The 27,395-nt window shown below is 48.2% G+C and overlaps 1 non-coding gene across 1 annotated transcript; it reads left to right on the forward strand.

Annotated features, from left to right (window-relative positions):
* The first annotated feature begins 24,692 nt into the window (after positions 1-24,692).
* On the forward strand, positions 24,693-24,819 carry LOC145522127 (small nucleolar RNA SNORA40). Its single transcript, XR_014065939.1, has one exon. It is a non-coding gene; the product is annotated as a small nucleolar RNA SNORA40 (small nucleolar RNA).
* The last annotated feature ends 2,576 nt before the right edge of the window (positions 24,820-27,395 follow it).

Here is a 27,395-nt window from a genome sequence, read left to right on the forward strand (position 1 = left end):
TGCATCTCCTGCATCAGTATGTCGATTCTTGACCACTGAACCAGCGGGGAAGCTCTTGACTTAGAGAGCTATTAGCTGGTACATGTTAAGCTACTCGGTTTGTGAGAATTTGTCATAGCACCGACAGGAAACTAACGCACGAGGGATAGAAATTTGCAAGGTCTGAGCCAAAAGGGGGCTTCAGAGATGGTTCAGCTAACTTGGAGTTAAGGAAATGAGAGGCCCAGAGAAATGAAGTGATTTGCTCACGGTCACAAAGCAGGTGACACATAATGACAGAGACATGCAGGTGTGCTCAGCCCTCCTCATCGTCCACCAAGGGGCCTGTGTTCTAGGCAGCTTCTCTGCTGATTCTCTACCACCAGTCTCATTGGAACCCTGGATCTCAAACCTTTGTCTCTCTCAGCCAGAGGCAGGCGGGTGGCCCATTTTATGATAAGCAGGAGCCACTTTCCTCCTGTGTCCCATCACCAAATAGGGGTGGCTTGGAGTCAGCACTCACAGCCCACAGTCTTGGAGCCTCAGTTTCCTCATCTGAAAATGGACACAGCCCCCTCTGCCTCAGCTGGAGGGAACACAGTGCAGAAGGTCAAAGGGAAAGCCCGTCACACCATGCCTGGCATGCAGGTGGCACTCAATGCCTGTTCCATCCTTTCTCTCAGTCAAGCCCAGGCCTGCCCTGGGTCCCCCACAGTCACTGGCTCTAAAGCCTTTGGGATTTCAGAGCCTCCTTCCCAGAAGAGCCTCATCTCTGCCTCGCACACAGAAGGTACTCAACGAATGCTGGTGGAATGGACCCCAGGACTGACCCTTGGATGCTCCCCTTTCTCTGCTTTGCCTAAAAGGCCCCTTATGTTTCCATCAAGCTCCAGCTCACATGCCCCCTCCTCCAGGCAGCCTTCTTTGATCCCAGGATGCAAGGTTATGCTGTACGCTTTGTGCTGGGTTTTTGGCTTCCCTGTGGCACCGTGGGTTTCATGTTTAGGGCTCAAGCATGCTATCAGACATCCCTGGGCTCCAGTCCTGGCCTTGCCTGTGTGGTTCTGGGGTAGTTACACCTCCTTTCTGAGTGGTTTCCCCTCCGATCAGTGGGAATAATTACAGCACCTCTATCACTGGGTTGTCGGGAGGAGCACAGGAGCTGCTGCATGGGAAGGGTGTAGCATAGCAATGGCACCAAGAGGGCTTGAAGTAAATGGCCATGTTTTCATGAGAAAGGTTATCGTTTTAGGTGCTTCCTAAAATCGAGGGTAAAATCGAGGTCCCCAGGGCAGGGGCATGTCTGATTCATCTCTGACAGACCTCAGATCTTTACTGAGCACCTACCCTGTGCCCAGCTCTCCTCTAGCCCTGGGAAGACAGAGGGGAACAAGGACCTGCCCCCTTGAGCTGACTTTTCAGTGGTGGGGGAGGCAGACATGATACAACCTGCACAAGTAAAAATAGAAGGTACCAGGGCCTCCTGTGGTGGTCCAGTGGTTAAGAGTCTACCTTGCAATGCAGGGGACATTGGCTCAATCCCTGGTCCAGGAAGATCCTACGTGCCTTGGAGGACAGAAGCTAAGCCTGTGTACCACGACTACCGAGCCCACGTGCTGCAGTTACTGATACTACTGAGTGCCCTAGAGTCCATGCTCGGCAACAAGAGAAGCCTGCACACTGCAGCCAGAGAGTAGCCTCCACTCACTGCAACTACAGAGAGCCCGTGCACAGCAACGAAGACCCAGGGCAGCCATAAATAAAGTTATTAAAAATTTTAAAAATAGAATATACCAGGCAGGGGCAGGGAGAGATGGGAGACCCTCTGCTTTGGCTAAGGGGCTGGGGAAGGCCTCTCTAAGGAGGACATATTTAAGCCCCTATCAGAGTAAAAGGAGTAGAGTGAACCATGTAGACACATGGGGAAAAGCATTCCTGGAGAAGGAACAGAAAGGGCAAAATCCCCAAAGAGAAGAGTATGTGTCTGGTGCATTTGAGAAAGAGCAATGAGGCCACATAGTGTGTGCTCAGAACACATATACACAACTGACATGTTATCACATTATTTATAACACTTTATAGAAAAATATTTAGTTATGCCCATTTATTTATTCTTTCCTATTAATCAGAAACTCATATTCAGTGAGCCTCTTCCAAGTATTATGTCATTGAATGGTCATAGCAATCCTTTGGGGTGGGTATAATTGTCCCCCTTTTTGTGCAAAGCTAAGGCTCAGAGAGGTAATGTGCTTTGCCTAAGGTTAAGTCATGATCTGAACCCAGGACTGTGTGATATTTCAGTTCTGGCTTTTTCTCCCAGGATAGGCTGGGGAGGGACTCACGCTCCCTGATTCCTGCTGCCCCACCGTGACTTACACCCAGCCCCAGACGGTGCCTCCCTCCTTCATCCTTTGGCAGCATATCTATAAACGGTCTCCAGTCTGGGTCTCTGTTCTGAGACCCAGGGGTGAGCATGTGGAGTGGCCCCTGGGGTGGCCACTGTGGCCTCGGGAAGGCACTCCCAGGGGCCTAGGAGTGACAGGAGAGAGAAACAAAGATGCTAGAAGGTAGGCAGACCCTTGGGGAGCATGGATTTCTAAGAAGTAGACCAGGAAAGTCAAATCACAGATGCTCCGCAGGCTCAGTCCGGGTCTCTCAAAGCCAGGGCAGCCTTTGGGTGCCTGGATGAGGCTGAATTCCCAGGGAGGTCGTGCCTCAGTGGTGCAAGGGAAGGAGACAGGAGAACTTCCTAATAGAAGAGCTGATGGAAGGAGGTGGCAGAGAGATCCCAGGGCCAGGGCTCCAGGACAGACCAGGCTACAGGGTGATGCAGACAGTGGGCATGGAGGGTACAGGATTCCCAGAGGACAGGGCCCTGTGCTGGGGTCGACTTCACAGAGAGGGAGGAGAATGGATTGGGCACTGAGGTGGGTACCGCAGGGCACAGTCACCAAGGGCCGCATCTAGAGCGGGGCGAGCAGTCAGAAGTCACTGAAACAAATGTTGTGTGTGTGTGTTCACTCGCTAAATCATGTCCGACTCCTTACGACCCCACGGACTGCAACATACCAGGCTTCCCTGTCCTTCACCATCTCCCAGAGTTTGCTCAAATTCATGTCCATTCAGTCAGTGATGCCATTCAACCATCTCATCCTCTGTCACTCCCTTCTCCTCCTGCCTTCAATCTTTCCCAACAAATGTTGTATCAGAGGGCAATGTTCTGTACCATTATTCTGTTTTTATTCTTCCCCCTGCCATCATTTATCTCAGTCAGTGGCAGAGCAGGGACTCGAACTCTGATCTGTGTGAGTGCGAAGCTCAGGCTGTTTACATGCTATCCTGACAAGAAGCAGCAGGGGGGTCACGGTGGTGGTGAAAGGACGGAAGTGCCTGGGGAGGAAGTGGTGTCAGATGTCCAGCAGCAGGACTAGCAATGCCCCAAAGCTGGAGGTGTGGCTGCTGCATGCTGGCTGAAGACACTACTGCGAAGGCAGCATGGCAAGGGAGTAATCCGGGGACGTTTCCCCCATATTCAGAAGGCAGTACCAGCAAGGAAGGACAGGATCCTAATCAGCTACTCGGCAGAATGAGGTGTGCTGCCAGGCACGGTGATGCGTGTGGGGCCTCTGCTGGCCTCTGTGCTGCCTCCTTGGGGTCAGGCAGCCTGGATTGCCTTTGGGAAATTGCTCACCCCTGACTCTCAGACTGTGGAACTTTGACGGGGCTCCTAGGATGGGTGTGAATCCCAGCCTGGGCCAGACAAAGCTTTGCAGTCCCCACCCGGTGAGCGGTCTGTGGATGTGCGTGTGACCTGTGAGCCACTGGAGAGTCAGTCTTAAGACTCTGTAAGACTACAGGGAGTACTCTTTCCTTTGAGGTGGCTGACCTGAAGCTGCTGGGGGCCACCCATGCCGCCACATAAGGAAAGAATGCCTGAGAGTGCAGCCCAAACAGGGAGAAGCAGAAAAGAGAGATGGGGAGAGAAGAAGATAATAAGTTCTGATGATATTGTCCCAGCCTATTGCCCTAGGACTTATCAGTTACCCAAGTCAGTAAATTCCTTTTTGGACTTTGGCCAGTTTGAGTCACTTTCCACAAAAAGGCTCTTGACTTACATAGCTTTAACCTCCTGGGAAGAAAAAATAGAGAATGGAATTCAGAAGGAAAAAAGGAGAAAGACGGGTGAAGGGAAGAAGGAATGATAATTAGTGTTTCATGGGTATAGAGTTTCCGTGCTGCAAGATGTAAAGATTCTAGAGATCTGTTCCACAAGAATGTGAAAAAACTTAACACTACTGAACAGTTTTTCCAGTAGTCATGTACGGATGTGAGAGCTGGGCCAGAAAGAAGGCTGAACGCTGAAGAATGGATGCTTCTGAACTGTGGTGTTGGAGAAGACTCTTGAGAGTCCCTTGGACTGACTACAAGGAGATCAAACCAGTCAATCCTCAAGGAAATCAACCCTGAATATTCATCGGAAGGACTGATGCTGAAGCTGAAGCTCCAATTCTTTGGCCTCCTGATGTGAAGAGCTGACTCACTGGGAAAGACCCTGATGCTGGGAAAGATTGAAGGCAGGAAGAGAAGGGGACAACAGAGGATGAGATGGTTGGATGGCATCACCGACTCAATGGGCATGAATCTGGGCAAACTGCAGGAGACAGTGAAGGACAGGGAAGCCTGGCGTGCTGCAGTCCATGGGGTTGCAAAGAGTCGGACACGACTGAGCAACTGAACAACAACTGAAGGGTACACTTAAAAATGACTGAGGGAGTAAAATTTTAAAAACTAGCGTGTAAAAAAAAATGGGTGAGGGGAGACCATAGAACAGAGAGGGGAGGAAAGGGAGGCAGGAGAGGCGAGGGGAAGAGAGGAAGGAGGAGAGTGACAGAAGGTGGCCCTGCAGCCCCCAGGAGTGAGGCCAGCTGCTCCCGCCACCTACTCTGCTATTTTTATACCTTATGGCTCTCAAGGTAACATCACACCTGTTATGCCTGCCCTTCAAACCCTACTTTGTTTTTCAACATTTTAGAAATCCCTTTCTTCCCCGAGAAACTCTACCTGCTTCTCTGCATTCTTTATTTTTTTGAAACGTGCATATTCCTGGGAGGGGTAACAAGCAGAACTACGGTATGGGTTTCCCCAGCGGCTCAATGGTTGAAGAATCCGCCTGCCAATGCAGGAGATGTGGATTCTATCCCCAGGATGGGAGGAGGAGGAAATGGAAACCCACTCTAGTATTCTTGCTAGCATAATCCCATCGACAAAGGAGCCTGGTGGGCTAAGGTCTATGGGGTCGCAAAGAGTCAGACATGACAACTGAGAACGCACACATGCAAACACTGGTAACCTCTGGGGCTATGGCGTTTCTGTTCACGAAGCATTTCCACACTTTACATCTTGTGGAGGCCTCTCAAAAACCTGTGAGGTAGTCAGGGATGTTATCAGCCCATTTTACAGATGAGTAATCTAGTGTGAGGACATGGGGCAGGGTGCTGGGTTTGCCTCCGGGTCCTCTGGCTTCCAGTCCTGCCCTCTGAGACGTGGCAGGGTGGGGCGGGGGGACCCAGGGCGGGAAGTGGATGGGGCGGGTTGGGACCTTGGAGCTCATCTGCAGACCTCATTGACTTCTCAAGATTTATTCTGGCTTGATTGGGAAGACCCTCCGAGGAGGCACAAGACATGCAAGTGATGTCCCCGCCAGTGTTCCCTCACAGGGAGCTCAGGAGTCCTGGGTATTCCATTTCCAAAGCAAAATGATTGAAAGATGCAGCAGGCAGTTCAAATGCTGGGAATTGCTTAACACTCTTCCTTTCAAGTTTCCGTGCTGGGCGATTTGGTTTCCATCTGGGGAGGAGTGAAGCTGCTCCCGTTTAAAGGCGCTGCTGATAACGACGCTGCTGTCCTCTTGCAAGGCTTTGATCACTGGGTGCATTTGACTCTCACTTTCCAAAGCTGAACAGCTGGTCCAGGCCCTTTCACATTCAGTAGGCAATTAAATTTTCACAAAAAGAAGGTGAAACTCCAGGGATAATGAGATGAGAGCAACGCAAAGGCAGCAGCTGGCCTTCTGAACAAACCAGGGGGAAAGCACGATGTGGTGGACACCCACTCTAACGAGCTGTCACAGACAGGCCAGGGTGGGGTGCACGCTGAGCTTCTGACATGGCTGTGGACAGCCAGGACCTGCCCTCAGAGGAAGGACATGGCTCGGAAGGTGCCAAGGCAGAGGCTGACAACCTGTGTTGTCTCACTGAGGCTCTCTCTCTGATGCATTCAGAATACAAAGGAACCTTCCCATGGCCTTATAGCTGAGAAGCCCCTCAAATGCCCCATGGACCGAGGTGAGCCTCAAGCTTCTCTCCTCCTCCTCCAGTCTCAAGAGACGGCTCCCAGAGCTGGTCGACCAGCTGCTTGCCGCCATCACCGGCTCACAGCCAGCCCCCTGTGTCTGTAGGTTCTGCAGACTGTACCTCTCAGCCCTCCCCCCTACATGGTCACCCTCTTTGTCATGTCATGGTCATCCACCATCACTGCTGGCCTGAATGAATGTCATACCTTTGACCTGGACTCCGGCCTCCGGCCTCCACTATCACCCCTTATAATCAATCCATTCTCCAACAGAAGAACCTTCTGGAAGCTGGATCCCACTACAGGAAGCTTTGGTCCTTTAATGGCTCTCCTGCAGTTAGGATTACGTCCAAAAACCCCACACACATCCTGCTGGCCCCCTACCCACCCTCCTCACATCAGCATCTCCTACCTTGTGGGCTCCAGTCACCCTGGCCTTCCTTCAGTGTTCCCAAGGGCACGACACTGGGTCCCACCTCAGGGCCTTTGGATATCCTGCTCCCTTCACCTGCACCCCTCATGCCCTGCTTTATTCCCAACAAATCCTTTTGATCATCTAGGTCACAACTGTGGAATGCTCTTCCCTGACCCTCTCATCAGAAGCCATTCTCAATATGCTCACATAGCCCTGAGTTGGTGAGTGACTTCATGGAGCAGAGCCCCATTGGGTTGGTGAGTGACCTCATGGAGCAAAGCCCCATGTCAAACTATGGCACCCACCTGCTGCCCTAGAAAAATGCTTCTATTAATAGCTTGCTTAAGCAGCAGTACTTGGAGGGCCTCTTTGTTACAGTGGCACTGCCTTTATTGCACTAAGTCAGTTCAGTTCAGTCACTCAGTCGTGTCCAACTCTTTGCGACCCCATGAACTGCAGCACGCCAGGCCTCCCTGTCCATCACCAACTGCCGGAGTTTACCCAAACCCATGTCCATTGAGTTGGTGATGCCGTCCAACCATCTCATCTTCTGTTGTCCCTTTCTCCTCCTGCCCTCAATCTTTCCCAGCATCAGGGTCTTTTCAAATGAGTCAGCTCTTCGCATCAGGTGGCCAAAGTATTGGAGCTTCAGCTTCAACATCAGTCCTTCCAATGAACACCCAGGACTGATCTCCTTTAGGATGGACTGGTTGGATCTCCTTGCAGTCCAAGGGACTCTCAAGAGTCTTCTCCAACACCACAGTTCAAAAGCATCAATTCTTTGGCGCTCAGCATTCTTTATAGTCCAACTCTCACATCCATACATGACCACTGGAAAAACCATAGCCTAGACTAGACGGCACTGAGTCATACATACTTTTAAGGCAGTAGGTGGTTCAGGAAAGGGAAGTGACTGCGTTAAAGGTCACACAGACCCCTGTGATTTCTACTGCTCCTCCTCTCTCACTTGGGCTTAGCCACCAGGTCCTGACAACTTGAATTCTGGAAGCCTTCTGAATCCGTTCTTGCTTCTGTGCCACCTCAGCTGTATCTCTGACTCAGTCCCTCGTTGACGGTTACTACAACAGCCTCCCCAAAAATCAACAAGTGGGTTCCCCTAAAACCCAGCCATTACATTGCCGGATGTATTGTCTTGCTAAACTCAGAAGGATGGTGTAATGTCCAGACTTACATAAAACATTTTGCCAGCTCCCTGGTTGCCTGAGGACAAGGTCCAGCTTCCCTTGACATTCACTATTGATTCCCAGTGCTCTTCCCCCGTCTTCAGTCCATTGGGGTAGTAATAAGTCAGGCAGACTCAGCTTCAAATCTTGGCTTAACCTATTCCTAATTGGTGACTTGGGCAAGTGACTTTGTCAAATGTAAGGCAGTGATTAAGAGAATGGGATCTGAGGTCAGAATGCCTGGGTTCTGATCCTACAGATGAGCTGTGTGACTTTGGGAAAGTGAGTCAACGTCTCTGTGCCTCTTCTTCCCCCTTCCCTCATTTCATCCACTCGTCCTTCCCCTCTAACCACCCACTCACCTGTCTGTCTATCCATCCATCTTCCCATCTGTCCATCCACCCATCCATCTGTGTCTGTCCAGTCACTGCATCTGTCCACTCATCAGTCAACTGTTTACTCATCAGGCCATCTGTTCACCACCTGACTGTCTGTGTACTCACCCCCCTATCTGTCTACCCCTCTGTCCACCTATCCCTCTTATCCATGCACCCACCAGCTCACTCATCTGTCGGTTCACCTACCACATCCATCCGTCTACTTGCTTTTCCATCTGCGTACCCACCTACTCATCATCCATCCATCTACCCACCCGCCCATTCATCTGTCTGTCCTCCTACTATGCCAGTCCATCTACTTGCCTCTCCAACTGCGTACCAACCTGCCCATCCATCTACCCACCCGCCCACTCATCTCTCTGTACACCTACTACACCCATGCATCTACTTGCCTCTTCATCTGTGCACCTTCCTGCCCATCCATCCATCCATCCATCCACCCACCTGTCGGTTCATCCAAAAGCCCATCATCCATTATCTGTCAACACCTACTGCTCACTTGCTAGTCCAACGGCTGAACCAAGTTAAACAGATGATGTCAGAGGCTGGGGGCAAGAGCTAACGTTCATGCTTGTATCCCAGGTAACTAGGGGCAGGGCACCACCCACAACCAGTGGCTTCTGTCTACTATGCCACTGGTTTTTGGGCCCATCTGATTCAACACCCCTTTTACTATCTAGAAAGCAAATTCACAACTAATACGACCTAGCAATATATGTAATTTAAAGGGCGTATAATGCTCCAACTGTAAATACTGAGGAGAAGTGAAAGGAAAATCATGTGTGCATGTCTACATTGCAACGGCTCCAGGAGATGCGATGACGCCATCGGACAATGGATCCTACTGGGCATGAAGGTTTGTGAGAGAAGATACCATTCAACTGAGAGCTGTCAACTCTTTTCTTCATGTTGGGCATTTTGAAGTGAGGGCTAAATAAATAAATTCATACACACACACACACACACACACACACACACACTGAATCACTGGAAATGTGACAGCTACTAACATAGACAGGGCTATTTAAAATATCAAAATATCTTAAAAACTATGGGTGACATTGCTGGTCCTGGGTTTTAAATTGGGAACAGTTCTTAGTGGAGTTCTAAATAAAACGAAGTCAGAAGTTCTAAATAAATGAAGTCAGTTTTAAATAAAATGAATCAGGACAGATTTGCTCTGATTTACTTGGTTAGTTTGCTGCAAATTCCAGGATATATCAAGTGTCAATATGTAACACAGAGGTCGGTTTTGGGCTTAGATACAAATGAACAGGATCTTCACCAACATCAGTGTTCAATGAGAAACTGACCACTGTCAGACTCAGGACAGGCCCACGAGCACACTGGGGTCTGTATAACATCCCGATTGTTGTTGTTCAGTTGCTAAGTCATGTGCGACTCTTTGTTACCCTGTGAATTGCAGCACTCCAGGCTTCCTTGTCCTTCACCATCTTCTGGAGTTTGCTCAAATTCATGTCCATTGACTTGGTAATGCTATCTAACCATCTCATCCTCTGCCACCCCCTTCTCCTTTTGCCTGCAGTCTTTCCCAGGATCAGAGTCTTTTCCAATGAGATGGCTCTTTGCCTCAGGAGGCCAAAGTATTGGCTGTTAGCTTCAGTCCTTCAGTGAATATTCCAGGTTGATTTCCTTTAGGACTGACTGGTTTGATCACCTTGCAGACCAAGGGACTCCAAAGAATCTTCTCCAGTACCACAGTTCAAAAACATCAATTCTTCAGTGCTCAGCCTGCTTTATGGTCCAACTCTCATATTGGTATATGACTACTAGAAAAACCAGAGCTTTGACTACACAGACCTTTGTCAGCAAAGTGATGTCTCTGCTTTTTAATATGCTGTCCAGGTTTGTCATAGCTGTCCTTGCTCATAAATGCCAGCAGGGCCTGGTCACTGTGACAACCCAGAATGCTCACCACTGGCAGCCAGACTTGGCCCCTTCCTTTCAGAGTCAGGTCTTCTGGAGCCAGTGCCTCCTACCAGCCAGAGTCGGCGAAGACCAGGCAGCCAAGGCATATGCTGCAACCTATGAGACTCCATCTTAGACACAGCTGATCAAAGCCCAGAAGACTAAATGCCCTTCTGGAATGAAGGGGCCATGTGTCACAGCAAGAGGAGTTTTGCAGCTGGAAGTGCTAAAACCAAAGCCTCACCTGGGTGACCTGAGGGAATTCTATTGGCCTCTCTGAGCCTCGGTTTCTGGAATCACTAAATCAGAATGGTAACGTCTCTTGTGCTAGGAAGAGGCTAAATAAAACCTGTATTTGCCAATCCTGGCTTTGTTCACACTGACAGGAGAGGTGCAGAGGCTGGGGGAGGGCTTGCCAGCCGGGTTTAGGAAATTTGTCTTTGTGTGCTCAGTTGTGTCCAGCTCTTTGAGACCCCACAGACTGCAGCCCGCCGGGCTCCTCTGTCCGTGGGATTTCCCATACAAGAATACTGGAGTGGGTTGTGATGTTCTTCTCCAGGGGATCTTCCTGACCCAGGGATCAAACCTGCATACCTTGCATCTCCTGCGTTGGCAGGGGGATTCTTTACCACTGAGCCACCTGGGAAGCCATTTGGCTATCTGAGGACCACCCCTGGCCATGGGCAAGATGCATGACTTCTCTGAGTCTCAGTTTTCTTTTCTATAAAATGGAGCTAATAACAAGATCTGCCTCACAAGATAGTTGTGAGATTTTCATGAGAAAATTCATGCAAAGGGCTTTACAGAGGTGCTTCAGCCAGTGCAGGTTCTCAAGAAATGTTAGCCCCAGCACTGCTGTCACTTCTATTTATGATGACCATAAGCATGAGGAATATGTGCTGGGCTTGGGGAATGGGATATGGTGATGGAAACAAGGACAGGTGGGCACTCCCCGCAGGCCAGGACTGTGCTTTATCCACAGCACCTAGCAGGTGCTCAGGGAATTGTGAATGGCTACTGGGTGCAGGCAGAGCATCACTGAGTGGTCCTTGGTACCCAGAGGGTCACGGAGACTGAGGCAATTGTGTGATGGAGGCGGCATGGACTGCCTGAGAAGCCTTTCTGAGAAGGGCTGAGACAGTATCTCCTGTTAGACCAACTCCCAAAATGAGGCCTGCCCTTTAGGCGACTGGAAAGCTTGGGGAAGAGACCGTTTATTGCTGAAACCAGGCTCTGTCCCTCAAGGGAGTAAGGAGAACCAAGAGGGTGGGCCTGGTCCTTTCCAGGGGAGGCCCAAGGCCTAAGTCATTCCCCTGACTCTGCTGCAGACTCTTCTAGCATCAGAGGTAGAGCTGTTGCTGAATGAGGGGCAGCCCTTTGCTTCTGCTCATCCCTCAAGGGGGAGACCCGGGAGGGTGGCTGGGGTATTCCTGGGCCAGAATACCGGAGCTAAGCCAGCTCCCACCTTTCTGCCGCCCACATGCTCTAAAGACACGTGGGGCCAGGCGGAGCTGCTCAAAGCAGGCCTGGACTTTGAGGCCCCCGGCAGGATTAGGGCTTGGGTGGCCTGTGCTGTGAGAAGCCACACACCTGACATTCAGAGAGAGAAAAACCTGGAAAACCTCCCACAGAAAACCTAAATACTCCAAGATCTAAACAGACACAGGTTCAAGTGGCTGGAGCTTAGGGAAAATTTGCTTTCCACACTTCGGCTCTGCTTGTTGAACAGTCATTTTACTAGCAGCTGTTTTTGACTCTCTGCTTCAGAAATGTCCTTTTGAAAAAGAGGCTTAGAGCCATCGCCTCCTGCTCAGTTTGAGCACCACACGTGAATTCTTGGATAAGGTCAGGCAACATTCCCTAAGAGTGGCTCCAGCGATGCTCAGAATGCCCCAACTCTAAAACCATCTCTTTCCATTCACACTGCATGTTAGTCAGTCGTGTCCAACTCTTTGTGACCCCATGAACTGTAGCCCACCAGGCTACTCTGACAATGAAATTCTCCAGGCCAAGAATACTGGAGAGGGTTGCCATTTTCTTCTCCAGGAGGTCTTCCTGTCCTAGGGATCACACCCGGTTCTCCTGTATTGCAGGTAGATTCTCTACCATTTGAACCATCAGGGAAGCCCTTCCATTTGCATGGTTCCCACTATTTAGAATGCAGGCGTGTAGCCTTGGTTTTCTATTTCCCCTGTCTTGTTTTTGTTCGAACAGCAGACAGACAAACTAAGAACCTACCAATTGACCAGTGTCAGGGAAAGAGAAAGAAAGGAGAGAGACTTGCCATCAACAGGAAACAACAATCAGGCCAACTATAACCACATGCTGCTATTCACAGTGCCTTCCTGTTTTGACTGAGCCTCCAGTTAACTCAGTGATGTGGGGCTGCTGCCCTCTTTTCCAGATGAGGAAACCCAGGCTCAGAGAGGTGACGTGAGCTTCTGAGCTCACATTCCAGGAATGTTAAAGAGCCAGGCATCACATCCATACATGGCTCCAAAGCCCGCACTCGACCTGAGAGTAATAGTGACAAAGGTGACAAACCGTGAAAACAATAGCTGCTCTTTATTGAGAACCTCATGTGTGCAAGGCACTGTCCTGTTGTACAGGTGATGTAGTTTAATTGGCTCCACTCATCACTCACATCCCACTGGGAAGAATGCAGCCTATTTTGTAGGTGAGGGGACATAAGCTTCGAGAGATGAAGTGAATCGCCCTGGGTCCCAACAGGGAAGTGGTAGAAATAGGACTTGACTTCTTTCCTCTCCCAAAGAGTGGTACAGATGCTTTCAAACATGACCCTGACAATCAGTTGTTCTTATTTCAGTAGTTATGGATTATTTGCATGAACCAGAAACAAACTTTAACTAGAAGGTAAACACTGACCTCCTGTAAAGAGGAAGAGAAAGAAAGGGTAGAGATTATTATTCTATATGATTCCTTATGACAAAACTAAGAATGATATTTAACAGAAGCAGACTCATGGACATGGGGAACAGACTTGTGGTTGCCAGGGTGGAGAGGGTGGGGGAAGGGATAGATTGGGAGTTTGGGATTAGCAGATACAAACTAGTATATAGAGGATGGATAAACCACAAGGTCCTACTGTATACCTAAGGAACTATATTCACTATCCTGTGGTAAACCATAATGGAAAGCCATAATGGAAAAGTTTTGTATATAACTGAATTACTTTGCTGTAGAGTAGAAATGAACACATTGCAGATTAACTGTGCGTGTGTGCTCAGTTGCTTCAATCGTGTCCCACTCATTGTGACCCTATGGCTCCTCTGTCTATGGGATTCTCCAGGCAAGAATATAGGAGTAGGTTGTCATGCTCTCATCCAGGGGATCTTCCCAACCCAGGGATCAAACCTGCATCTCCAGTGTCTTTTGCCTTGCAGGAGGATTCTTTACTGCTGAGCCACCAAGGAAAGCCCCAAATTAACTATACTTAAATAAAATAAACTAAAAAAAAGAAAAGAAAAGAGAAAACAAATGATGAAAGTGAGAGAGTTCAAGGAAAAATGTTAAGCTGAGCCATTCAGAGCCTTGTGGAGTGTCTGAGTGAGAAGGGACTCAGGCTCATACCTTGGGTGTGAAAGTGGAGGAGGAAAGACCCAAGAATCAAAGGGTCCTGGGAGGGGGTCAGCAACTCCAGGCTTCTGGGGTTCACAGCACACACTCCTCTTTATATCCCCTGGGGCTGCCTTTACCTATGGACTCTATTTTACAAGCACAATCTGGGACCCTTGGCTGGCCAAGAGACTTAGGGGGAATTTCCAAGATTGAAAAGAGAGAAATTAAAATTGGGAAGGTGAACTAGCAGCCAGGAGGGAGGGTACATTTTATGGCTTATTTGAGACACAGGAATTATGTCTAAGATACAGCCTAGCCCAATACATTGCCCCTGGGACACCTGTCATTTACTTTGCCTGGTACCTAAACACTTCCCTTTATTTGGGGAGCTGCCCATCTTGTGACTCAGAGCCCACTATCATACTCAAGAAGCTGAAAATGCCTGTGGCTGGCTTCCTCACCTCTGCCGCACAGGGTCAGGCACGTGACCCAGGCTCCACTGGCCAGACACCCCAGCCCTGGCATCTGGAGTGAGGGAGTGCAGAGGCAATGACCTTGGGAGTGTGGTCTTCCCAGGCTGGTTCTACTGTAAAGTGTGGGGACATGATCCTGGCTAAACAGCCTTGAACCTGGTTTTCAGTATTTGCTGTGAGTTCCTTCAAGGCCCAAGGTGCTTTAAATTAATTTCTTTTCTGCCCAAATCATCCAAGTTCAATCTCTGTTGTTTGCAGTCTAAAATCGAGGCAGATCCAGCACTTTGTGGGTTACTTGCCCATGGGCATTTGCAATTAAAATAAGAGGCCCCTAGAAAGAGGTCAAGGAGATCAAACCAGTCAATCTTAAAGGAAATCAACTCTGAATATCCATTGGAAGGATTGTTACTGAAACTGAAGCTCCAATACTGTGGCCCCTGAAGTGAAAAGCTGATTCATTGGAAAAGACCCTGGTATTAGGAAAGACTGAAGGCAAAAGGAGAAGGGGGCAACAGAGAATAAGATGGTTGGATGGCATCACCTATTCAATGGACATGAGTTTGAGCAAACTCGAGGGGATAGTGGAGGACAGAGGAGCTTGGCGTGCTTTAGTTCATGGGGTCACAAAGAGTCAGACACAACTTAGGGACTGATCAGCAACAACAACAAGGACCATGTTCACTCTAGAGGCTCTAGGGGAGAATCTATTTCCTTACCCTTAATCATATCCTTTTACCATGTAAGGTAACATACTAATAGGTTCTGGGGATGAATTTGTGGGCCATTATTCTGTCTATGACAGGTTGCCTTGTGATCCACTAAGATTCATGTCTATACCTCATGTAAAATACATTCACTCTATCTATCCCCCTAGTTATCATTTCATTACAGCAGCAATTTGAAGTTCAAAAATCTCATCAGTTCAAAAGTCTCAAATGTCATCAGCTAAATCATGTAAATTAGGACAGGGCTCTTGTTATGATCTTTCCTGGAGCATAATTCCTCTAAAGCAACAAGTTACTTGTTTCCTATATAAGATGATGAGATAGAGAGTAATAGACATTTCTGTTTAAAATCAGGAAACAATGTAAGGAAAAATAGAAAAGGTCATTGGTCCTAATCAATTTTGAAATCCAGCCAGGCAAATCTGTCAGGTCTCAAGGTCTAGAAATAATCCTCTGTGGCTCAGGATATTCTATATGGGCTTGCCACTCCATCCTCTGAGTCATCCTTCCTTTCTCATGAAAGGTAGCAGGTATTTGCAGATAACCACTTTTATCAGCCTGGGTCTTGTCAGTAGACTTTTGGGCATCTGACAGCCTGCTTTTATTTCATATTCTCTTTCAGTCCAATCTGGCAGTGTTTCTGCTGGTATAACGTTCTCAGTAACCTCATGGGTCTCCTGTGTATGTCATGGGAATTCACTCCATTAGACAAGAGGCTCTTCAACATGTCTTTCCTAGAAAATCCCTTCCTTATTTTTGGCATTTGCTGAGATGGCTTAGGAAACACACACCCTTAAGCTTCTGAGATACTCTTGGGTTTGATTGAAGGGATCTGTGACTCACACCCTTAATCTCTTCAAAGAGCCTTTTGTGTGACTGAATATTTTGAACTTTTGGTCTTTCTAAGGTATTAGCACAAAGTTGTACAGCTGCACACAGAACCTTTTCTCTGGAGCATGATTCCCTGACAGGGAGCCTCTCAATTTTAGCATCTCTTCCCAGTAAGACAGGCAGAGAACTCCCCAATTATCAAGTCCTTCTTTCTTTCTGTTTAACAGTTCTTCTCTCAAATTCATCTGTTTCTGCTCACAGTTTTCCATAAGCAACAGGAAGATCCCTGCCAACCATACCTTCTATACTGGCTTGGAAATGTCAGCTAAATATCTAAGTTCATCATTTATAAATTCTGTTTCCCACAAAACTGCAGGATATAGTCCTTCTAAGATTCCTGTCCCCGCTGACAAGGATCCCCTTTCTTCCAGTTTCCAATAATATTATCCTTATTTTCTCTGGGTCAACACTAATTAAATTGTTAATAATCATAGTTCTACTAGCAGTAGAGTCTAGGCAAACTACATTTTTTTTTTCTGTCTATCAAATGTCTCAAAACTCTTCTAGCCTCTGCCCACTGCCCAGTTCCAAAACCACTCCACATTTTTAGGTATTTTTTAAAGCAACAACCCACTCTGGGCACCAAAGTCTGCATTTTTTTAACTGTTGCTGTCATAAGACATTACCGCAAATGTCGAGGCTTTAAACAACACAGATGCATTCTCTCCCAATTCCATAGGTCAGAATTCCAACACAGGGCTCACTGGGCTAAAACTAACGTGTTAGCCAGGATGCTTTCTTCTCTAGAGGCTCTAGGGGAGAATCTATTTTCTTGCCTTTTTCCAGCTTCTAGAGGCAGTCTATATTTCTTGGCCATTGCCCACTTCCTCCATCTTCAAAGCCAGCAAATGTCACATCTCTCTGACCTCCTTTCCATTACCACAGATCTCTGACCAGATAAGAAAGCAGTTCTCTGCTTTTAAGAACTCCCATGATTAGACTGGGCTCACTTGGATAATCCAGGTTAATCTCCCACCTAAAACTCCTTATCCTTAATCACAGCAGAAAAGTCCCTCTGGCCATGGAAAGTAACTCATTCACCACTTCCCAGGATTAGAGTGCTGACACCCAAGGCAAGGGGGCGGGTTATTATTCTGCATGCCATATTACCCAACTCTCTGACCCTCAATTTTCCCATCTATCAAATGGGAATAACATCCCTCCCAGAACTGTAATGAGAACCGAACTGAAGGAGTTTTCAGAAATGGAGAATTTCAAGCCACACCCCAGACCAAGTGACCTAGAATATCCATTTTCAGCAAAATGCCTGGTAGACTGAGATGCCCAGGAAAGTCCGAGATACATGGGCATGGAGAATTTCACACTGGACAGAGAGTCTCACCGCCTGGACTTGAACCCCGCTCTGCCATGAAGTCACTCTAAAACACAGGGCCTGTTCAGATATCCTCTAAAAGTACTCTGAGCCAGGACATTGAATTAGACAGATTCCGAGGCTAATTATAACCCTGGAACCTTAACATTTTATGATTTGATGACTAAAGTACTGATACTGGAACTGCAGGCAGCAGCAGTTTGGTGAGTGGGTGGGATGTGCTGCAGGGGGAGCTTCCTGGCACCCCTCAAGTCCGAAAACTAAGGTGACCACCCACTCTGCCTAGCCATGAGGTCAGCTTGGCCCATTGTTTGGGATTTTAAGAAACCAGTGTCTTCCCAGAAGGCTGGGCTGGAGCTATAATGGATCCTAGCTGTTGCAACTGAACCAATGAAATAGTTGTCAACTGTTTCAACTGATTTCCTCCCGTGTTGCAGGCAAGGGGAAGAAGGTAGATTCCTCACTTTCTCTGGCCAAAATTATGTGAATACAGAAGCTGCTTCTTGGTGGAGAGAGTTGCATGGAAACCCCCCGGGGTGTTGAGCCACCAACTGGACCAAGTCAGCCCCACTGGAGCCCAGCCCGATGTTCCAATGGCCAGGAGCTAAGGGCTTGCTGCCCCTCCAAGGACAGCCAGCTTTTCCCACAACTTCTCAGGATGCAACACATCCTGCCACCCTGACCCAGGCCTGAAAGACCCTCCCTCAACTATGCCCAGAGAGGCCCACTTGGCCCACCGGAGCCCACCCTGCTCCTGGGTCCTTAATGAAGATAAATTCTCCATGTCATTACTGAAGCACACATGCAAAGCTGAGTTTAAATATAACATTCTGGGTTAGCGAGCTGGCCTACTTCATCCTTTCTGTCTATCTTGGGTCCCAGATGAAAAGAGAGGAATTTCTCCATATTTCACTTGCTCTAAGAGCTTAGTATGAAACTCGGGGTGGGAGGTTGAGAAAGGGAGGTGTCTGGAAGCTCTGTGCTGTGGTTAGCCAGGTGAAGGCAATGAGGCTATTGCCGAGACTGACTTGGTGCCCACGGTCAGTGCTGATCCCATGGGGTTCCCTGGCTCCCTGAGAGGAGCAGAAGCTGGGGAAGGCCCTTGCCTGGGGCAAGAGGACTGCCCAGTGGTGCCAGGGACAGAACCTTCAGCAGGGGTACCAGAGCTGGGGCAGGTGTCCCATGGGCTGTGAGAGACCATGCCGCTCCAGGCCAGGAGAAGCCAGCTCTCCACCTGGAGCCCCCAGTGACAGACGGCCTGAAGGAGAGGACCCTGCCCTGGACCCAGGTGGACTCCATGAAGCCTTCCATATGAACGGAGGCACAGACATGGGTGTATGGCAAATAGTCTAGCCAAAGCTTGAACTCAGGGGTAGGAGAGCCAGAGAAACTTGGCTGGGCCCTTCAAGTCCAGCTCCCAGCACTGAATGCCAAGTTAAAAAGCTTTGGATGGAGTTGTAAACTGTTGAAGAAAGCTGAAACCACAGTGGTGGGGGCACCCTTATTTAGACGCACCCTGGATGACTCTTGCCTAAAAGAAGTGAACACCGTCGGTCTCCTCCTTTGCACCCAGTGGTGTTCTGCATGACGCCTCCATGGCCTCCTGGCTGACTCCTTAAATGACTCGTGAGGTAGGAGTTAGTAGCCTCTGCAATGGAGCTATGAAAAGTGGTATCACTGGCCCACATTCTTTTTTTTTTTAACTTGGGTATAATTTTTTTTAATTAATTTATTTTTTATTGAAGGATAATTTCTTTACAGTTTTTTGTTGTTTTCTGTCAAACCTCAACATGAATCAGCCACAGGTATACATATATCTCCTCCCTTTCGAACATCCCTCCCATATCCCTCCCCACCCCACCCCTCTAGGTTGATACAGAGCCCCTGTTTGAGTTACCTGAGCCACACAGCAAATTCCTGTTGGCTATCTATTTTACATATGGTACTATAAGTTTCCATGTTACTCTTTCCATACATCTTGAGCTTGCCCTGGATTCATGCCTTTTGTTAACTGACTTTGCAATTACTATCATTTAAGAAGTACAGTCAAATTCCTTGCCCTGGGGCTTTACATCCAGCCATGTGACTTGCTTTGGCCAATGGACTGAGGGGTGCCAGTTGGAATCTAGACCTTAAAAGCTTTTGCAGGCTTCTTTCTGCCCCTTTGGGCCTCTGCTATCACCATGAGAAGAACATTCCCTTCAATGAGTTTGCTGGCTCCAGGCAGAGGCTCAGACACAAATGGAGCCAGCTTGGATCAGCCAACTCCTGGACCACCTACAGACCTGTGAGCTAAAGAAGTGCTTATTATTGTATCTGCTCGAGGTATTGGCATTGTTTGTTACACAGCACTACTCTGGCCATGTTTCACTGATACATTAGGATAATAACAGACCCTATCTCTCGGAGCTGTAGTGAGGATTCAATACAAATAATCCACTTAAAGCTCTTAGACAAGAATTTCTATCTGGGAAAATGAAAGTTTCTGGAGATGGATGATGGTGATGCTTGAACAGCACTGGTTGAACATGCTTGAACTGCATGGGTCCACTTATACATGTATTTCTTTTAATAAATATAGTACTATGTCTATGATCAGCAGTTGGTTGAATCTGTAGATGTGGAACACAGATAAGGTGGGTTGATGACATGAATTTTGGTATCCAAGGTAGGTCTTGTAGCCAGTCCCCCACGGATACCTATGGATGAATGTATATTTAATGCCACTGAACTGCAAACTTAAACATGGTTAATATAGTAAATCTGACATTATATATATCTTACCATGGATGTATGGATGTGAGAGTTGGACTGTAAAGAAGGGTGAGCACCCAGGAATTGGTGCTTTTGAACTGTGGTGTTGGAGAAGACTCTTGAGAGTCCCTTGGACTGCAAGGAAATCCAGCCAGTCAACGCTAAAGGAAATCAACCCTGAATATTCATTGGAAGGACTGATATTGAAGCTGAAGCTCTAATACCCTGGCCACCTGATGCAAAGAGCCGACTCATTGGAAAGGACACTGATGCTGGGAAAGATTGAGGGCAGGGGAAGGGAGTGGCAGAGGATGCAACAGTTGGATGGCATCATCAACTCAATGGACATGAGTTTGAGCAAACTCCAGGAGATGGTGAAGGACAGGGAAGTCTGGCATGCTGCAGTCCATGGGGTTGCAAAGAATTGGACACAACTTAGTGACTGAACAACAACAAATCTTACTATGGTTAAAAAAAAAAAAAACATTTAGTTCCTTCCACATAGGAAGTGCCTGATAAATGTTAGCAATTATTAGAAGGTAAGAGGAGGTGTGTGGTGGAACTGCAAACTCTAACCACAGTGCAAGGATGATCAGTGAAGCCCCCAGGGAAATGACTCTGGAGTGACTGGCCTCCCTGTTCACTTCTTAAAGGAACAGCCATAAACTCATTCATACTAATAGGCTGAAGGGGCATTTGCAATGGTCACGTGATGAGGAGAACATGGTCAGAGCTGGAAGACTGTTGGGCAGTGTCTAACTCAGTCCCCTCGTTGGGAGAACGCAAGACTCAGAGAGGCAACTCTGAGGTCGCTCAGGAACTCGGTGGCAGACCTAAAATTGGAATCTGGATGTCTTGACTCCAAGTCCAGTGCTCTTTCTGTTCTGCCACAGACAGGGACACAATAAAGTTTCATCTAACTACTAACTGTGCACTCTCAGGCACCTGCAGACAGGATCTGGGGCTTCTCGGTGCATCTAAAACCACAGACACAAGACAGTGCACAGAGCAAGTCCTACCTTTGGGTTCCTTTAACACATGGTAAGGAGATAATATTTTTTCCCTCTCGGCCTTCTCTTTTTAATTAAGCCAAATATATTTCTGCTTGGGAGCTTTACTCCAGTTTTGGACAAGGTTAATTAAAAGAAAAAATATACATATTAAAAGGCCAATTTGATTACTGCTACACATTAGTAATGTGATGAATAATTGATTGAATGTCTATGTTAATTGCTTCCTGAATCACTGATTCTGCTACTGAATACTCAAGAGCTGTTGCTATTTTGAAATTAGTAATAATTTCACTGTACCGGGATGGCAGAATGTGCCACATGAGTGTCCTCCTGGGTTTAAACCTACCTCTACTTCCCGTTCACTCTCTTCATCCTGACTTCTCCATTTCTTCCCTGTGTCCCAGTCTACCGCCCACTCCAGAGACCAGTGGTTCTCAAGCGTTGGTCTACATCAGACTCCCAGGGGAGCTTGTTGAAATACACATTCCCACCCTCCAGGGTTTGACCTGGCAAACCTGGGAATCTCGATTGTTAACCAGCATCTCAGAGGCAGGGTTGGGGGTTCGCTTTTGAAAAGAGCTGGCCGGACTTCCCTGGTGGTACAGTGGATGAGAATCCGCCTGCCAGTGCAGGGAACACGGGTTCGCTCTCTGGTTGGAGAAGATCCCACACGTCACAGCACAGCTAAGCCCATGCTCCACGACCACTGAGCCCGCACTCTAGAGCCCATGAGCCACAACTAATGGAGCCCCTGTGCCGCAACTACTGAAGCCCGCTCACCTAGAGCCTGCGCTCTGAAACAAGAGGCCACCGCGACGAGAAGCCCATACACTGCAACTAGAGAGGAGCCCCTGGTCTCTGCAACTAGAGGAAGCCCGCATGCAGCAACGAAGACTCAGCACAGCCAAAAATATAAATAAATAAACAGCAGGGTGTACGTGTCAAAAAATTTTTTTTTAAAAAAGAAAAGAGCTGGCTGAGGTAGAGATGCACCATGAGGAGCCATGCTTCAAACTCTGACAGCAACGGCTTCCTCGCACTGGGTTTCAACCCTCTGCTGCTTTGCTGTTGGATCTCCCTCCAGCCCAACTCATCTAAAATAAATCTGTGGGCGTTCCCTGGTGGTCTAGTGGTTACAATTCCAGGCTTTCACTGACATGGCCCAGGGTTCAATCCCCAGTTGAGGGACTGAGATCCACCAAGCTGAGTGGGGCGGCCAAATAAATACATAAACAAAAATAAAATGAATTTGCGATTGTCCTCCCACAACCTGCTTTTCCTCAGTGAACTGCTCAGCAAATATGGGCTCTGCCCAGCCCTACCTAGTCAAGCTCAGAAGCCTCTCCTGTTCTTACCAGCCCTTCCCCCAACATCCATGCAGCAGCCAGACCCTGCCTGTTTCTTCTCATTTCAAATCCCACTGCAATACTCTTTTCTGCAACTTTAGAAGCAGGTTTCCAAGAGTTCTTTTTGTTCTCCAAATGGTCTTTCTCTCGCCTCTCCATTTCATAGATGCAGTATTTACCTCTCCGAGATGTTAATTATAACGGTTCCTGGCAGTTATCTTCTGCTTCCTGCATTGTCTCTCTTGCCTCTTGGTTTCTTTTCTCTCTGTTTTGGTCCCTGCTTCCTTCAGATGCTTGCTGAGCCTGGAGGTCTATTTCCATTTAGGGGAGAAGTACAAAGAACTGACAGGGAGCTCTGTGGGGTGGGGGTGATCAGTGGAGGGTGGGCTTCACTGAAGGTGGGCTGTGCCCTGGGAGACTCTGACATGACAGCATCTGTGGCTGTTACTTTGGGGGCTACTGAGTTTCCTGAGAACAGAATCGTCCAGTCTTCTGCCTGGCTGTGGGCATTCTCAGAGCAAAGTAGGCCAGGGGTTTTCCCCAAATAGACCTTTTCTTCTGCTGACTTAACAAGCCCTTCCAATATGGCCTCTAACACCACTCCCACCCAGAGCTGAGCCTTCAACACACTTTACACTGGCACCTCCAACCACCACTGCTCCCTGAGACTGCAGGGTTCCAGCCACCATGACGTCAGCTCTTCCTGCCCCCAGGCCATGGTAGACACCCACTTAAGAGTCCAGCTCGCATGCTCCAGCTCTGGGCAGCCTTCCCACCACCCCAGACAGCCCTGGGGCCCCTTCTGTGTGTCATGTATTCTGCCAGGTGGCCAAGGGCACTGGCTCTGGAAACAGACTGCCGGATACAGGGTCTGGGGCCTGGCAAGTGCTGGCCCCTCTGGACCTAGTCATTGCCCTGCAAAAGGGGCATGACAGCTGCCTCTCCCCCGAGAAGGTAAGAGGAGGGGCTGTTTGGGGAACCCAGCACCATGCCTGGCGCAGAGCATGCCTGAGAAACGCCAGCTCTTCCAGTCACTGCTGTTAACATTTTGACTTTGAGCTGAGCATGTGACCAGCTTGCACTGTTCCCTGAGAGGAAAAGGTCTCATGTGCGGGCAGATGGTGGACACAGCCCAGTGGGGACAGAGTCTGGGGATTGTCTGCTGTTTTCATCTCTAGGGATGAGGGAGGAGAGAGACCATACATCATCATAGGGATCAGGGCTTCAGGGAGACCCTCAGAAGCACCAAGCAGGAGGCAGACCCCTTTCTTTCCTTTGAATGGGATTCTGTTTAGTGCAGAACACACCCTACAGCCCACAGATACACAGAATACAGGTGAAAGCTCCCTGAAGGAGGCCTCATCCCATGCTCTTTATGTTCTTATTAACTGAGAATACAGAAAGAAAAACAACTGAAAATACTTTGCTTCAACTTATTGTTAAAAACTTCACCAATTATCAGAGCTAAAGATCCCTTGCAGGATAACTGAGAAGGTGGGGAAACTGAGGCCCAGAGAGGCCAATGAGCTCATCCAAGGTCATACAGGGGGCTTCCCTGGTGGCTCAGATGGTAAAGAATCTGCCTGCAATGCAGGAGAACCTGGGTTTGATCCCTGGGTCAAGAAGATCCCCTGGAGAAGGGAACGGCTACCCACTCCAGTATTCTTGCCTTGATAATCCCATGGACGGAGGAGCCTGGTGGGCTACAGTTCACGGGGCTGCAAAGAATCAGACACGACTGAGCAACTAACACTGTCACTTTCTTTCACTTTCAAGGTCACAGAGAGAGGGGTGCAGAGGTGAGAAGAGAGCCTGGGTTCCCAAATGCCAGACCCACAGCCACCCTGTCATCCTCACTTCTCCGCCTCCCACCTTTCCCTCCAATAGAGGTTACCACTGTCTCTGTAGACTTTCATAACTGAGCCCCCTCCCTGCCCCCAGGTCCTCTCCAGCCTGACCTAGGAAGGGAGAAGGTTAAGGGGTGAACCATCCCTAGATTTACTCCCAAAGAAATGATAGAGGGCAGGTGGAGTTTGTTTCCTTGGGTTTCCCAGGTGGCGCAAGTGGTAAAGAACCCACCTGCCAGTGCACGGCACATAAGCGATGTGGGTTCAGTCGCTGGGTTGGGAAGATCTCCTGGAGGAAGGCATGGCAACCCAGTCCAGTATTCTTCCCTGGAGAATTCCATGGACAGAGCAGCCTGGCAAGCTGCAGTCCCTAAGGTTGCAAAGAGTCAGACATGACTGAAGCAACTTAGCATGCAAAGGCTTGCAAGGATTTTGTGTGTTTGCTTTATATTAAAAGTGCTATACTGGTATTAATAGTACTTGTGTTTGTTTTTATTTAACTTGTGGAAAAAGACTTATAGATGTGTGCAAAAATAAATCCTTTTTTGCAACCCAGAACTCATTGTTCAGTATGAGTTTTGGCACAGATGAGAAGGAATACGCTTTTTTTGTTTTGTTTTTTATAAAGGGTGCCATATTGGAACTTCCTTGGTGGTCTGGTTGTTAAGAATCCATCTCGTAATGCAGGGGACATGGGTTTGACCCCTGGTTGGGGGACTAAGATCCCACATGCCGCAGGGCAACTAAGCTCAGGTGCCACAACAAAAGATCCTGCATGATGCAACAAACAGCCAGTATGCTGCAACTAAGACCCAACACAGCCAAGTAAATAAATAAATCTTAACCAAAAAATTAAAAAATGAAAAGTGCCATATTAAGAAAAGAGGCACTGTACTTAATCAACCCTGGTATACAGCATCTCTTCCACTGGATATTGGAAGCAGCCACAGAATGTAACAGGTGGCCATAATCTAACTCATCACCGAGTTATTTAAAACAATAAATTACAAGCCCCCTTGCTGCCCAGCAACACAGAAATCAGAGTAGACGGGCTCGATGTTCTAGGATGTGGTGGTTTAGAATCACAGTTGTAATGTCCACAGCAGAAGGACATTTGCACCTGACTTACTTGGTACTGGGCCCCATGCTCTGGGTGCAAGACACCATTCCTGCCCCAGCCCACCTCTGCAGAGTCTGCTCCATTATCATCCCCACAGCACAGATGAGAACACTGAGAAACGAATTAGAGAAGAACAACTGGTCATACTTTATAATTCTATCTGTATAATAACAGAATAAGGAAAAGGCCAGAGGGGAATGCAAAATACAATCGTGGTCATGTTTTTTCTTCTATTTAAAAAATTTCTACAATGTTGATTTATTACCTCAGTGTGGGATCACAGAAAACCACCAGACAGGCCCAAACCAAACCCCAACCCTGGGACTTGTCCACTGTGTGGCCTTAGATGAGTCAGTCTGGGGGTGTGCCTCAATTTCCCATTTGAGACAGGAGTGAAATTTGGGGGTGATTTATATTTTCTTTTTTTCCTTATCTCTAATTTCAAACTGGTCATTAGTTTCACTGCACCTATACTACTTGCATAACAAAGAGAAAAGATATTTAAAAAGAATATCTACTTTTCATGATGTTTTAAAGATTAAATTAGGTCATAAGCATAAGGAACCTGACAAAACTTATGATGTTCATTTAAAAAGAATAAATAGGTCTCAGCAGGGTAGGCGAGGGTTGCCATATTTATACCAATAGTTAACATGTTCATTTTAGCGCTTCCCTGGTGGCTCAGCCATAAAGAACCCACCTGCAATGCAGGAGACGTGAGCTCGATTCCTGCATCAGGAAGATCCCTTGGAGGAGGCCACAGCAACCCACTCCAGTATTCTTGCCTGGAGAATCCCATGGATAGAGGAGCCTGGCAGGCTAAGGTTCATGGATTCACAAAGTGTTGGACACGACTGAAGCAACTGAGCACGCAACATGTTCATTTTATTGTGTGTTTGGCAAAAGATATGCCTGGTACCTCAAACCAGTGGTTCATATATGTTACTGCTTAGGAGAAATCTAAGTTTCAAAAAAACATGATTTAAAGAAACACATGGATTGGGGGAGAAGTTCCTGGGCTCTTGTTACTCAAAGCATGGTCCTCAGACCAGCAGCACCATCAGTTGGGAGCTTGAGAGAAAATCCAGGTGCTCAGAACAAACCCACTGAATCAGAATCTGCATTTAACAAGATCCCCAGGAGTATCATACGCACATTAGAGCTTGAGAAGCACTGAGTTGAGTGATAAACAAATGTGTCAAAGCCACCAAGTTGCCACAGGAAACCCTGAGATAGGCCTTCGTGCCCCAGACACCAGCCCAGCCTCTCTGATTTCTTAGTCTGTCTCTCCATTTTATGCACAGTGACGGGGCTCAGAGAGGAAAGGTGCCTTTCCCGACATCACCCAGCAAGACAGGAGCAAAGCTGGCCTAGGATCTCAGACTTCTGGTGTCTCAGGCCCCAGCCTTACTTTCCAAGGCACACCCAGGGGAACATAGGGCTCTAGAAATCCACAGCTGGGCCAGAGCCAACCTGGAGTCTCCAGCAGCCCAGGCATGCTCATTAATCCCCTGACCTTGGAATGGGATGTTTTCCTGAGAGGAACAATCAGTGCCTTTGGGGACAGTAGAGCCCCTGGGACGGGGACTCCGAGAGAGCCTGGGGTTGCAGAATGCAGACTGTGTCCTGCCAGCTTGCAAAAGAACAGTCTCTCCTGGCAAGCGCACGGGGACGCGTTCCCAGCGGCATGGTGGGGACGAGCAGAGTTACCAGGGAGCCCGGGATCTTCCTGGGGTGGCTGGAGCAGACCCAGGGCACTGTGCCACAGGGCAAGAGCACCAGTGGGGCCCATCGCTGTCATTGATGAGCGTTCTGGTTTTCAACCATCCACTTCGTGTTCAGAAAACACTTATTCAAATACCTCTTCCATTCTCACTCTGTCCCATGCTCTATGCCTTGAACTCTGGGCTGTGACACAATTCCAGAATCTCATAGAACCCGAGTCTCAGTTCTGACATCAGTAGCCATGCAGTCTGGGGCAAAGGGCTCAGCATGTGTGAGCCTCAGTTTCTGCTTCCAGGAAATGGGTATGGTGACACACCTACCAGAATGGTTAAA

Source organism: Giraffa tippelskirchi, chromosome 9 (assembly GCF_054371585.1).
Source record: "Giraffa tippelskirchi isolate mGirTip1 chromosome 9, T2T-mGirTip1v1.2.pri, whole genome shotgun sequence".
Classification (NCBI taxonomy): domain Eukaryota; kingdom Metazoa; phylum Chordata; class Mammalia; order Artiodactyla; family Giraffidae; genus Giraffa; species Giraffa tippelskirchi.